Source organism: Electrophorus electricus, chromosome 3 (genome assembly GCF_041902795.1).
Source record: "Electrophorus electricus isolate QZ-2024a chromosome 3, ASM4190279v1, whole genome shotgun sequence".
NCBI lineage: Eukaryota > Metazoa > Chordata > Actinopteri > Gymnotiformes > Gymnotidae > Electrophorus > Electrophorus electricus.
Window position 1 is genome coordinate 29,287,221 of NC_137499.1, and position 12,767 is coordinate 29,299,987.

Here is a 12,767-nt window from a genome sequence, read left to right on the forward strand (position 1 = left end):
GCCTTCCCTGTACCTCACACCTGCTCCTTATTGTGTCATTAGTATACATGTTCGTTTACGCGTCTGTGTTGTCAGTGTTTGAACCAAATAGCCTGCGTTATACGTGTACTTTGTTAAGTGTTTGAATAAACATGTGTTTCTGTTTCCTACGACTTGTCCATGCATCTTGCTTAGCCTCCTGCAGTTACACAGTAGTAAACACAGGTATGTGAGATACAGTGATGAAATTACCACTACACAATCAGTGGGATTCCATTTGGCAAAATGAATCACTTAAATTACTTTTCAAAATAAACTGTTTTACTCTGCAGGAGTATTTAAGCTTAGCACCAAAAAAGTTTACAGCTTGAACTTTGTACTCAACCCATTAAATATGAGAGCACACTGTCCCAGAATTACCAACTCTCAATAAAATAAGCATATGAAGCAAACACTAAAAACAACTTCAAATTATGTCCTATTTACACAAACTGAAATTGACTATACACTGTTACAAAATTGACCAGTCACTCAAAGTAATGTAATAAATTGAACACCTTTAAAGCCAGCAGATTCAAACAAAAAATTAAGCATTGCAGGGCTAGGAAAGATCTCTCCAGCATGTCTGGTCTCAGCACTTACAATATTTTGTTTCAGTGCAATGTCTCTGGCTCACACTGCACTCCACACAAGCACAAATAGCCCTCCATAGTATTTCTGTCACTTCGAGCTGTGAGGGTTACTGTGATGTCTAACCTGAGGTACTGGTAGCTTCAGGGGCTATGGGGCAGCTTTTTGTCCCACGTGGGCTGAACTCAGGAACCCCAAGGACAACTTGAAGAGAGGATATTAAAGTTTACTGCCCTTATACTCCGCTCGAAATGTACTAGGAACTATGGCTAATAGCTATGCTGCTAACGCATACACCACAACTAAGTTATACAGCAAGTTGTATGTGCTCTCTGAGTTTGCACCACGTTTACAGAATGTAGCACATGTAATAAGTGAATTGCCAAAATCTTATAAATATATCTCTGTGCTAATGACAGATCTCCATAGTTTTTGTACACTCCCACCACTCAGATGACGGTTTTGAGCACAGTAATACACAGCTGTGTCTTCAATCTCCAGATTCTGGCCTTGCAGTGTTATTGCACTATTGCAAGTGTCTCGTGAAGTAAATTTGGGTTTCATTGAATCTTTATAGTGTAAGCTTCCACCAGTGATTACATAGGCAACCCTTTCCAGACCTTTTCCTGCAGACCTTACAGCTGATGGTCACTGACTGGCCAGGTCGGACGCTCAAAGAACTGGGCTGTGTCAGGTCAACACAGTGAACACCTGTGAAAAAAAAGAAAAGACAGTCACACAATGTAGATTAGCATGTTATGATAATAATCTCTTAAACTCAATAAACTCACTGAATATCCTGGTTAGCATCAACATCAGTAGTGCCACAGACAGCATGGTTTGTGTTGAAGATGAACTGGAGGGAGCTACTCTACTGTGCTCTGCAGAGCTGATGGACTGCTGTGGACAGCACTGTCACTCCAGCTCTATAGTGAGGCTTAAGTGATGGACCACTGATTTGCATAAAGGCTCATGAGACACCCACAAACAGAAATTTGTAATAATGTCTGTCAGCTGACTATGTTTATGTCATGTTTTTGCAGTTTACCAGTAAATGGTATTCCAGTATGATGTACATATGGTGAATATTATTAATATGAATTGATTTATTCATTCATTCATTCATTCATTCATTCATTCATTCATTCATTCATCATGATGCAATATATTAAAAACGTTTGACCAATGTTTTACTGATCCTCCGCAACCTGAGAGATGCTGCTCAAATGGATCATAGTTGCATGGTAACTTAAGAAAGTCGTACAAATATGAGGACACCAAATCCACACACATATTGTAATAAGAAGTCCATGACAATGAATGACATGATAAACATCTTTCAGTGAGTTTAATGAAATGTATACTGTGTGTGGAAGACATATGTGACATATGCACATGAAGGTCATTTTTAGGAAGTCCTGTTGGCTGTTTATGGCACTGCAAGCAGTCGCTGTAATTCAGATTCAGACAGGAATGAGATATTCATGTTCATTAACATGTACATGGCTTTGCATATGCATATCTCACTACACATGTGAATGAATAATTTTCATGGCTATAACCCACAAAAATGTACCTTTTTGTGCTTTTTTTTTCAAATTGGTGATTCAGAATTAAAATCTAAATTTATTTTTGTCTTTTTCTTATTTTATTTATCTGACACTCTTACCAGTGCAACACCCACTACACTGCCACTGCCATTTCAGTGTCACTGCCATGTTGACAATGGTCTAAAACCCAAAGAAGAGCAGTGCACTTGTGTGTGTGTGTGTGTGTGTGTGTGTGTGTGTGTGTGTGTGTGCGCGCAAATATGTGTGAGCTTTTTGCACTGGGGATTTTTTTTGTTAAGGTTTTGGCCTGTAATAATACACTGTTGCTGGAGGTGTCTGCAGAGAAACTGATCTTGCTCTTTAGACTGTGGAAAAAGTCAATCCATTCCATTGGTTGTCGTGCTGAGTGTCTTATTCAGTTTGTGTACCCCCCTCCTGTGGCCAAGTACCCAGTAATCTTACAGGGAATGGAAAATTATTCACCTGGAATCAACCAACCATAACAGGAGGCTGAATGAGCTCAATACTTTTAGAACCCATGAACAGTTATGATGTTTTAAAATAGGTGACAATCAGTTGCTGTCACAACACCAAATTGCACTCTGTACTAGTCTGTACTGCACTCTGTACTGTACTAGAAAATATTTAATTAGTATAGTATACAACTCACAAGTTAGAAGAAGTTTAGAGAACATGATTTTTGTTCAAGATGACCAGTGGGCATTTCTTCTCTCAGCAGATATGGGGGTTAGATTTGCATAAAAATGTAACTTCCTTAATTTCACGTCAATCACAGATCAATATTTGTTTTAAAAAACCTGTTGCTGGTAGTATCGGCAGAAAGACTGACCTTGCTCTTTATTGAATCCTTTACATTTGTTACACTAGTACAGCCATATCCTATGTGTTCTAAAGGTTTGCCTGCAAGTTGTCATATCCAATGAGGGCAGTAGCTAGAGAGTCACATCCCAGAAAATGCACAAGAGATGGTAAATGATCCTCCAGGTTGTACAACTACAGTGGATGACTGGATAAGTTCAATAAAATGAACACCTGTAAAAGCCAACAAACAGAAGAAAGATTATATTTTTTTATTAAGGAAATTATATACATTTACTAAGTCTAATAAAATAATAATAACTAACAAGATTTAACATTTTAAATGATAATTTGATAAATAAATAATGTTTTGAAGTAATGTTATTTTAGTGATTAACACAGTTTACAGTTGCCAGAAATAATAATAGAGAGATAGACAACATGATGACTTTGAAAAAACTCTGCAGCTCAGAGAGCCCTTTAATGAATGTGTCTGTTGTAATGTTGTGAGAAATCATTTTTGAACCACTAGAATAATGACTTCTTGTGAAGAAACATATTGAATCAGCAATTTCATTCAATCCATGTACACCAGAGTACCATATTAAAAGCCACATAATTGGTTACCTGCTTTTCACAACAGAATTCTGGTGCAATTTGATGTACCGTATCCAAATGAGTTACAGAATGATTTCCAAAGACTATGACTGCATAAGTCTCCAGTCATGGGTTACACAATTAGAAATACCCTCCTAAATCATGTAGAAGGTATTGGATTGGTATTTGCCTGTCAAGGCCTGTGCTGTTTATAGTCATTGAGGTACCAAGGAATTCTAAGATGTAATATCTGGATGCTTGTCTGTGATCTATCTCAAAGAGGTTTGGTCAATTAACATGACAAATAATCCATAACACTGGAGAATATCAATAAAAGAGTTACTGACAGGAAATAAAATGTATTGTTTAGAATGAAAAAGTAAGAGTCCTTGGGTAAAACTGATTAAAAAAAAAAAAAAAAAAGCTTATAAAAAAAGGAGGCGATCCTTCATTCTTCTAATCTATTTATCAAATTGGGTGTGTAAAAAAATGATCACACAGAATGATACAATAATAGAATGATAATCACAATAGAATGGTAAGAACATATAAGCATCAAATGAGTATTAAATATAGAAAGTACTGGATTGAGTACTAAAGGACAGAGTATTATTTCTATACCTCCGAGATGTACATTGTGAAAATGTTAATTTAGCTCTATTTTTGTTTAGCTCGATTAATGTTTTGTAAGGTCTACAGCCTGAAGTCTATTTCTAAAACTCTATACTGAAAAAGTGACAAAGCATATTTAAATTCATATATTTACATTACTGTGTCAGTTCTGAGAACACAGGTGTTTCCTGAAAGTCAGGCACCATTACCTCTGAAAGTCATGCATTATTAACAGTGAAATGTATTATATTTTGTGACATGGAACTTTAAAATTACAGATGATAAACAGAAATGATACCTCCATTTTGTGATTATCAGTAATTTAATATATGTTTGGACCTATATTTGACAATTTTGATGTTGACATTACAACTATATCAACTTTTCGGGTTGCATTCACAGCGTATAATGACAGCTAACATTGTAGCTCAGTTTATGTCAGGTACAATATATATATATATATATATATATATATATATATATATATATATATATATATATATTGTGTTATGTGTCATACTTGTACAAACATGATAAAACTTGAAATAAGTCTCTAAACCTATAAAAATAACAATTTAATTTTTGCAAAAGTATGGCAAAGTAATAGAAAATGGTCACTTCTATAGCGCTGCATTTTTTAATTAGAATATGTTAGCTAGCCAGGTATGCTTAACATTGTTCATGTGGAGTGAAGAATCCAAGAATCACCTGCAGTATTTTATGACATTTCATAGACTTATTTTCCACAAGAAATTCTCTGGTTCTGTATAATCGTCTGCTGGTTGTTTGACCCTGGCCTTTATCAATGATTTCTGGGCAAACTTAGCAGCATCAGGTCACTTATCAGCAACAGATCAGTGCTTAAATCCTTATGAAAATGTAGAAATGATTTATCTGTGAAGCATAAATCTATTTCTATTCTATCATGTTCAGTTGCTTAATAAGAAACTAAATGTGTAACTATGCTACTTGAAACAGGTTTGTTGCAATACACCAAGCTTTCATTTTTAGTGTACCTAGACCATTTAACCTAAAAATAAATAAATAAAATTACTGAGTTGGATTCAGAAGGTGTATATCCTCTGTACGAACTGAAGTGAATGTTAAAAATTTCTTGACTGTGTTGTTCATGTTTCACATGTATATTTACATTTCAGTGTTTGACTGAAAGCAGACTGCACTGAACTTCCATGTTTTTGCATTTGTCGCCTCTAATTTGTGGCACTGCGAGGATGTAGCACAGTAGCACACAGCTGTGTCTTCATGCTGGAGGTTCTGCCCTTTTAATGTTACTGTGTTCCTGGAAGTGTCTCTGGAGATGCTGAACTTGTCTTTCAGAGACTCTTTAAAGGTCTGTCTCCACCTGAATAAATTAGTCCAATCCACTCCAGAACTTTCCCTCCTACCTGCCGCATCAAAGATACATGGACACTGGTTACTGAAGTAGAGACCTTGCAGTTTATGGTCACAGTTTGACATGGATGGATCATTAAGGATTCAGGCTGAGTGAGTTCATGAGAACGGACCCCTGTAAAAAGTATTAGAATTACCACAAAATATAGGGAAAGATGAATAATGCACTTTGTAATGCACAAAATGTAAAGTTTTCATATAAAGTCAAACTCACAGGACAGAGTTACCAGAAGCAAGAATAAATATGCAGAAAGCATTATTATGTTTTTCAGGTATAAGAGGAGGGAGTTCTTATTGTAGTATGTGAACTATTTAAGGAAGGGAGCCTGAACACAATATTTGCATTTACACATGTGACTAATAATGGAATTTAAAGAAACACATACTTTTTGGAATTGGCACCACACTGAAAATGTAGTGTTTAAAATATATTCTTTTGTTAGTCACAAACTGTGAGTTTAGAAATATATTTTAAGTTGCAGTACATATTCACTGAAATGTTATATTTTTAACCTCACCATTGTCCTTTTGGTCGGTTTGGTGAGCTACATTCTTTGGCGCAGTTATATCACTTAAAATGTTATGCCATCAGTTGATTTAAATGTTCATATTTGGCAAGACTAAATAGGCTGAATAATAAATATGCCCACTTGTTTTTGTGTTAGTTCCAAACTATCATTATTTCCTCTCTGCTATCTATCCAGCTGGTGAGATCTAATTTCTTTGCATTCATTTTTAAGGATGCAGGATCAATGAAATATTAAGCCTCTGGCTAGATATTAAAAGCTAATCAAACTGAATTCGATTTAATATTGTAAGCTCACTGCTTCTAATTAGGCACTGAAAGTTTTATTGTTATTAACCACTTATTTGGCAAAAAAATGTTCACTTCTTATTTCAAACTGCAGTGACAGAGGACAGATCTCCAAATGATTGCAAGATTACTAAATCATGGATGATTTTGTACAAGGAAGCTAAACTGTAACACTGTGGTTTATGCACACAATAACACAGGTGTGTCGTTATTTGACAAAATTTATTAAAGTTGATATAGTTGATATAATTTGATATAGTTCCATTTTGTATCATTAAGAAGTTCAGAGGACCAATAAACATGTGGTCATGTTAATTCACTATATACTTTTTTATTTTATTTTAACAGACTCTCACAGTAACAATGTTTTCTTCAGAGGTTATTTTTGAACTGGAATGTTGCTGAATTATGTCACCGTGGTTCATGAGCACATTAATAGACAGCTTTTTCTTCTTTCTGCAGATTCTGCCTTTGAAAGGTTACTGTGCTGCTAGTGTCTCTGGAAACTTGAAACCTACTCTTCAGTTAATCACTGTAGTAGATGTTACCGCTACCACATATTTGCCGAATCCACTCCAGAGTTCTTCCTGCAGGCTGCCATGTCCAGCGTGTACAGTAGCAGTAGGTTATTTTGATATTTCCAAGTTAAATATCTAATAATAAAATTGTAATAAACACCTATGTAATAATTCAGTCCATTAATCCAATTATATGAACTGGTGAGCTGGTGTAAGGTCAACAACCTGTTTCTGAATGTCGACAAGACAAAAGATATGGTTGTTGACTTCAGGAGAGCAAGGCGAGATTACTCCCCGCTTGCCATCAATGGCTCCTCAGTGGAGATCATCAAGAACATCAAGTTCCTTGGTGATCACTTAGCGGAGAACCTCACCTGGACCCTGAACACTAGTTCCATCATCAAGAGAGCCCATAAATGTCTTTACTTCCTTCAGAAGCTGAGGAAAGCCCATCTGCCATCACCCATCCTCACTACCTTCTAAAGATGTACTATAGAGAGCATCCTGAGCAGCTGCATCATTACCTGGTTTGGGAACTGCACCGCCTTTGACCGCAAGACCCTCCAGAGAATAATGAGAACAGCTGAGAAGATCATTGGGGTCTCTCTTCCCTCCATCACGAACATCTACACAACACGCTGCATCCGGAAAGCCACCAACATTGTGAAAGACCCCACACACCCCTCACATGAATTGTTCACCCTTTTGCCATCTGGAAGAGGGTACTGCAGCATCCAGTCCCAGACCTCCAGACAGCTTCTTCCCAGAAGCCATTAGACTCCTGAACTCTGGCTAACTCCAATCCCAATTCAGATTCCAAAAACGGGAACTTTTATATACATACACACATACACACATGCTTATACATAGTCACACACACTCACACACACACATACATACATACATACATACATACATACATACATACATACATACATACATATCCATACACACACTCATACATTGTTTTGCATCGGACTAGTGCTGAAGTCAAACCTCACACAAATAAACTATGCACTCCTGTTGTAGTCTTGCACATTATCCGACTTGCTGCTAGAGTACTGTACTAAACCAGCACTGTACTCTGAACTGTTCTGGCTGCTACCACTGACTGCTATGTTCAGTATAGCATGTCAATGACTCCTATGCACAACTCATTTTACATATTCTTAGTACTGTGTACTGGACTAAATAACTGCACTGTCTACTCATTTTGTATTTGTCCTGTCCTGTATTTATTATTGCTTATTTAATGTTTATGACATTTTGCACTATATCGAACTGTTTGTACTTGTGTAGCATGTTGTCTGTTGCACTGTTGTTTTGTGTTGCACCATGGTCCTGGAGGAATATTCTCTCGTTTTTGTTGTGCACTCGTATATAGCTGAAATGACAATAAAGCCTCTCTTTGAACTTTGAACTTTGAACTTAACACCAACGATTAAGACTTTAACATTAACACAGGTTAGACAAAAATGGATCCTAACATTACACTTCAGACGCTAACAAACAAACAATAACCAACGGTGAAGCACATACTGATGGGGGTTTAAATAGAGAGACACACGGTAACACTTAACCCCGTACAGGTGCGTGCCCTCACAGGGGTGTGACTACAAACATGAGTGAAACCCCCCTTGCACGTGGCAGGTAGTACCACGTGACTTGGGGGGGGGGGGGGGGCAGCGTCCCATGACAGTTCTATATATTAAAAGTTATTCTATATATAAATTGCATTTTCATTTCATTTCAAATTTGCATAACATGGCATACTGAGCTGAGATGAATCCATAAGCATTTACTGGATTTATTGGAATAATGGAAGTGTGTCTCAAACAGAACTCACAAGGTTTTTGTAAAGCATAATCACTAGCTCTTCTTACTGTGAGTCTCTTGCACAGTAATATACAGCTGTGTCTTCAGTTTGCAGATTCTGTCCTTGTAATGTTATCGTGTTACTGCCAGTGTCTCTAGAGATGCTGAACTTGTTTTTTAGTTTATCACTGTAAGCTGTACCCCCACTACTATAGATATGCCCAATCCACTCTAGGGCTTTTCCTGCAGGTTGTCGGATCCAAGCTGTGTACCAGCTAGTAACTGAATATGAGACTTTGCAGTTGATGGACAGACTCTGGCCTGGCTGCACTGTCATGGAAGCAGGCTGAGTCAGTTCTTCACCATGCACATCTGTAAATAATAAAAAAAATGATATAATTAACTACAATTAAAAATATTACACTTCAAACTTGAATTTAATAAGTAATCAAAACAGGATTGCAATTGCAGCAAATTAAATGATTTAATCAATAACTCACAGGATGCAGCTGCCAGCAGGAGTAGAAGAGGTGTGGAGAACATGGTTGTGTTGTTGTTCTGGAGTGATCTCTGCTCTCCAGAGCTTAACTGCCTCAACACCTAAATAGAGAAAGATTGAGGTGGGAAGCTAGCATTTGCATATCTGGATACCCATGAAAGAAAAAGGTATTTTAGAACATGGAATGTAGACAACTACAAGGTTATCTGCAATCTGCTTTTTGAGAGAAAAAAACAATCGGTCATTCTTTTAAAAAGTACAAAGAAAACAGTTCATTCTTGATTGCCGAATCTCTTTAATAAAATTAAACATTCATGATTCTACAGGGTTGCAGGTCTACATTTGAACCATCTTCAAAGTTTGAAATCATAAACTTCATCACAATCAGGTTTGTAACATAGTTTTATTAGATGTTGTGAACCTGCCCTGTACTGCATGGACTGAGCTCTTGCTACTCTCAGAATAATAGAAACTAATGCAGTTGAGTATTTTTCCCAGGTATCTGGCAGATCCAGAACATGCTGATTGTTGAGTCTGTCACACTGAACCCTTTGTAGGCAAAGATCAGCCACTACAATGACAGCCACTGCAATGAATTCCTCGACAAAGGGTTTGATGGGATTGGGCTGCTGCAGTACAGGGGCACTGGCAAAAGCGACTTTGAAGTCTTCAAGAGTTATATCAGCAGAGCAGGTCAGTCAGAGGCATGGTAAGGACTGCACACATATCATGCACTTGTCTGTCAAAGGAAAGGGAACAAATCAAAATCATCAATGCAATATGCAACAAAGGATCTACCCAGAAACTCATTTATGACCTCATTGATATATGCCTAGAAGACAGTGATACAGAAGGACCAGATACTGTAGCGTCCAGAAGATGTGCTAAAGTCTGTCTTCCATTGATCACTCTCTTTTAGTTTATAGGCACTGCATAGGTCTAATTCAGTAAAGCACCACGCTCCCCATAGCTGCTTGAGAGCAGCTGGTACTAATGGAAGTGGGTATAGGTATGTAATTTACTTAATTTGCTTAATTTATGTGATGCTGCTGTCAGTTAGAGATAGAGAAATGTAGAAAAAATGGTTTGTGTTGCAATGATGGGATTTTTCTGTTCGTCAGAGGATAAGAGGAATTGCCTCATACAAGAATGAAACTAATTTTTAGTTATCTTGTCATCCAAGTGAGACCATTTTAAAAATATATGTATTATTTTTTATTATATTTTTATTAGATATTTATTATTATTTATTAGACTTCATTATAGAGACTAGTTGTTTATTATACTGTAACTAATGACTAAATACCAGGAGATCCTTTACAAAACGTCAGTTCATTATGCTAATTATAGGAAAAGAGAAAAAGAAATTTGGAAAACTGGAAAAATTGGTGGAAAGGGCAAAGATATGACAAATGCAACACTGAGAGTAACAGTATTTTACATTTGTTTGCTTTTTCAGTGAGGGATGAGTCCTAGTGGTTTATCAAAGTGAGTATATTGACATTTAGCTGACACTTTTATCCAAAGCAACTTACAATTATGACTGAGTACAACTTGAGCATTAAGGGTCTTGCTCAGGGGCCAATAGATGCAACTTGGCAGTGCTGGGGCTTGACCCAACAAGTAACCTATACCAGTAAAGCACCTTAACTGCTGAGCTACCACTGCACCGTATGTTAGCACAGAATGTAAATAACTGGAACATTACATTCAGTGAACCTCAGCAAATCTCAGAATTGTTTATGTATTTCAATAATATACTTTTTTCAAAGTCTCTTATATACAACATACATATAATTGCTTCTTATTTATATTAATATGAGACTTGTAGTGACTGTTTTGCTATGTAGTCTATCATCTATGCTTCCTAAATAATGCAGATTATGTGATAACTCTAAATAAAACAGCTGTAAAAATTTATTTTTGTATTAACCTTAGCCTCAGCTGTACTGCTGTTCTTGCACAATAATAAACAGCTGAGACTTCAGGCAGCAGGCCAGTGATGTCTAAGAAGAGCATGTTACTGCTCGTGTCTCTGGAGATGGTGAAGCGACTCTTAAAGGATCCTGCATAGTCTATGGATCCACCACCCCATATGATCTCAATCCACTGCAGACTTTTGCCTGGTGGCTGTCTGATCCAGCATGTGCCGTAGTCACTGAAAGCATATCCAGAGACCTGACAGGACACCTTCATGGAGTTCTCCGGACACCTAACCTCAGCAGGAGACGAGGTTAGACTGATGCCGTGGAACTTTTTTTTTAGTTCCTTGATTTTATCTGCTGTCCAACAGTCATAAATCCAACCCATTCCAATGCCTTTTTTGCAGGTGTTGGAATCCAAACTATATTAATTACTGACTGTGAGACCTTACAGCTAATGGAGCTATTCTGGTGAGACTTTGTTAAGCTCCTTGAATCTGCTGTGTGATGTATCCCCCCCTGCCATAGCCTACGTCATTTGGTGGTGGCTCTGCACGTGGGTTTTGTTTTTGTTATTCTTGTTTTACATGTGTCTGTGTTTTCTATTGTGCCATGCCTCCCTCAGGTGGTGTGTGTTCCCTCATTCGCCACACCACCTAAAGGCTGTTATGCAATTTTGTTATGCCTTATTTAAGCCTGTTCTGTTTGCAGTACAGATTGTCGGTCATTGTATGTTATTTTGTCTCCTTTTGTTGTAGTTGGTTCACTTTAATTTCTTTCATTAATCATATAAGATGGAGACCTACACCGCTGCTTGCTTCTTTTTGTCTGCATGTTTATCGCCACTGACACACAGATGTGAGCTGTTATGAAGTGACTCATCTTTGTTACGTAAAGTACACTGTGAATTTTAAATAAATAAGTAAATTGTGGATAATAATAATAATAATAATAAGAAATGCGCTAAAAATAACTTTCAATCAAAATGGATTCCATTTTAGTGACATTCAAGACTGTGAACTGTCTTTAATTTACTTACAGGATGCTGCTGTCAGTGACAGCTGTGGAGATGTAGAAAACATTTTTTGTGTTGTACTGGTGGGATTTTCTGTTCTTCAGGAAAACAGGAGCTGCTACATCCAGGACTGAAACTACTATTTACTAAACGAGAAAGAAATGAAACCATTTTTTTTAAGAGATTGAGTGGAGTTGTTTATTGTACTGCAAATGGTGTTGTTTATTATACTGCAAGTTTTTATAGTGAGAATGAAAAACTTTTTTAAAAAATGAAAAAAGAAGGGCAATAATATTAAAATCAATGAATCTTGCTCTAGTGCTTTGCTCCTGCTTCAAATTGTTGCATAAACTTTATATAAAAGTAACTGAAGAAGTTTCTGTTCAGGGTTGCAATCATGGTGTTTTGCTAACCATTATTTAAAACATCATTAATCATCAAATATATTTCAAAGTGATACTCTAAACTTCTTGTATGTTTATTCATATTTTATCAATATATTAAACATTTACTTGAGAGCAGAATGAAAGACCTGAGATCATTTGAGGATGGCATATTTATACTTATTGATTTTGCTATTGAAC

At 36.7% G+C, this 12,767-nt stretch overlaps 1 long non-coding RNA gene across 1 annotated transcript; it reads right to left on the reverse strand.

The window, feature by feature from the left end:
• Positions 1–732: 732 nt before the first annotated feature.
• LOC118241202 (uncharacterized) lies at positions 733–1,498 on the reverse strand. The gene is made up of 3 exons (XR_004775902.1): positions 1,401–1,498; positions 1,230–1,320; positions 733–813 (listed from the first exon to the last, which is right to left on the reverse strand). It is a non-coding gene; the product is annotated as an uncharacterized LOC118241202 (long non-coding RNA).
• Positions 1,499–12,767: the final 11,269 nt, after the last annotated feature.